Source organism: Diachasma alloeum, unplaced genomic scaffold, assembly GCF_001412515.2.
Source record: "Diachasma alloeum isolate Michigan unplaced genomic scaffold, Dall2.0 Dall_scaffold_00180, whole genome shotgun sequence".
Classification (NCBI taxonomy): domain Eukaryota; kingdom Metazoa; phylum Arthropoda; class Insecta; order Hymenoptera; family Braconidae; genus Diachasma; species Diachasma alloeum.
The window spans coordinates 1,141,623-1,144,236 of record NW_021680346.1 but is presented as its reverse complement, the minus strand read 5'-3'; positions in this window follow the sequence as shown (position 1 = coordinate 1,144,236).

The following is a 2,614-nucleotide window of genomic DNA, read 5'->3' as shown; positions in this document are numbered from 1 at the left end:
ACAAATTGATTAATTGAGCTCAGTTTAGGCTCGTCGCAAAGGGAAAGAATTGTTCTTTGTATCGAAAAAAAATTATTAAATTTTATCAACATTTCAACGCCTCATTAACATTTAAAAAAAAAGTCAAAAGTCTCCGTTTTACCCCAATCTCCCCTATATAAAATAAAACTGTAAAAGATTCTGGCATATCCTTAACTCTTGGTTTCTTTATTGTGTTATTTGCAGGAAATAAATAGTGCTGAGTTGTAACATTGTGCAGAGGTGATTGCGGATGGCGGATAATCGGATTGGGCAGCAAAGCAACTTCAGATAATGCAGCAGGTATTAATCATGAATAAATTCTCAATTTTCTCGAATATCTCCAAGATTTCCCTGTATTATGAATTTTGAAGTGACGTATTTGGTCTTTTTATGTTGTTCTCAGGTCAAGGTAAGAGATAAAGATATTTTTATAATGCGGCGAATATCAACACGTGACATTTGCGATGATTCATCTTGGAAATTTCGGAGAAATTGCGGGAAATTCGAAGCGAAAATTCTGTGGAAACCACAGGAACAAACAGCGGAGCGGTATTGTTCATTTTATTTATTTTTATTCAACTATTATTATTTTTTTTTTTTCAATGAAATTTTAAAGTTCATAATTTTTTTGCTATGCGGAAAAAATGCAAGCAAGTGCGAAATTGCTCTTGTATTGCGTATCATATAGTAATTTTTGCTAATAAATTAGCAATATGCTTCCGATTTTTTGCACATAATTTCCTTCTATCACGTATAATTCAGGGTTTATCTCATTTTATTAAACGGAATAAGATTCCTTTGCAACTAATTTTGTCAGATTTTCAACTTAGTTGAATTTTATCATCATCATTATTCTTATTATCCCTTTCTTCTACACAACCGATTGTCTTTTTTACGGTTCCATCTCTCCCCTCAGCCCTTCGATAAAATGTTAATAGAAAAATTTTATTTATACATACTTGATTGAATTTGAAATATCACACTTAAAGAAACCATCAGAAACCTCACTTTCAGGTAAATTAATGACAAATTATAAATTTTTAACAATCATAAAAATCAAATCAACCAATACAGTAGACTCCCGCCGTTAGAGTCACACTCGTTATAGTCGCATTTCCCCTCATATCGATTCTTCGGCCCGCGAGTGCTCCCCCCACTCCATTACCTACGAAAGCCTAAAATGAATTCTCCTGTTTTTCCTGGAGGAGTCATTGTTTTTGAATTCTCGGAAATTCGCAAAATAAAATACTGAAAATATAAATTTACAATGGGTAGACATTTAGTCTGCTCCTGATCGTCACGGAGAGAGGTTACATCAGCACGCCATTTCTCGACCCGCTCTTTCATTTGAGCCCAAAAAAACATTCATATCTTATCTGACATCGCTATTATAAACTCTGGTTTTCAACTCTGGTTTTCAATTAAAAACCAGAGTTTATAGCAGAGATGTCAGACTACATGTGAATGTTTTTTTGGGCTCAAATGAAAGAGCGGGTCGAGAAATGGCGTGCAAATGTCTCTAAGGATGATTTTTTAACCAGGGACGACTCCTACAGCCGACTGGACAATGTTGGCAACTCTGTTTTTCAACTCTGAAACCAGAGTTGTGCCAACTCTTCTAGGAGTCTCCCCTGGTTGGCAGATCACCCTTAAAATCATTTGCACTGCATTTCGACACCCACTCCTGCACTCGGACCCCCATTAGACAAATATGAATATCGTTAAGAAAACGTTCACATAAAATATAAAAAACTATTCATTTCATTTTTTATTTGCGTTAATCTATACTGATATTCGTATTCGAAAAAATTGTTTACTGGTCTACTATCTCCATATCACTTATCAATTGATTCGATGTGTCGAGTTTATTGTCTAGATTTAATTTGAGAAGTAAAAGTTGAGGGTCCACTACCTCTAGAAATGAGATTATTGAAAGAGAATTGCGTATTTCTCGCGAATACAATCGCATTCCCCGAATTCAATTCCCCAACCGCCCCTTGAGTGTGACTCGAACGGGAGTCTACTGCATAGCTATTGTAATCATCTTTTAACTTCGACTTAATGGCATTAAAACAAACATTTTAAGCTATGATTGAATTCATTTGAAGCATGATATCCAAAGATATCCCCGGAATTCTGATTTTCAAAAAGTACAAAATTTTTGAAAATTTTCGAATAAATCAAAATAACGATTATTGCTATCGCCTTCATCATTGAACTTGGTCAAAAGGGCATCCAAACAAATTTTTTAAGGCATCATTCAATCAATTCAGACAATTTTTTTAGTTATCGTGGGAAAATTCGAAAATTAAAAAAAATAATCGATGGATTAAATTTTAATTAATGTCAAAGTGAAAAAAGAATGATTTAATTCCACGGATTCATTAACGAAGAATGGAAGGAAAACTTCGCATTTTCTGACTTTTTGGATCATAATGGGTCAATATAACACAAAAAATCTAAAACTTGAATTTTAATAATTGCAATGCTTCCATTCGATATTAAAAATGGAAAAAAATGTCAGAATCTAAACCTTACCTGCTCTTTCATCATCAAAGGGTTATTAAAATTATTTCAATAATAAATAAAAATG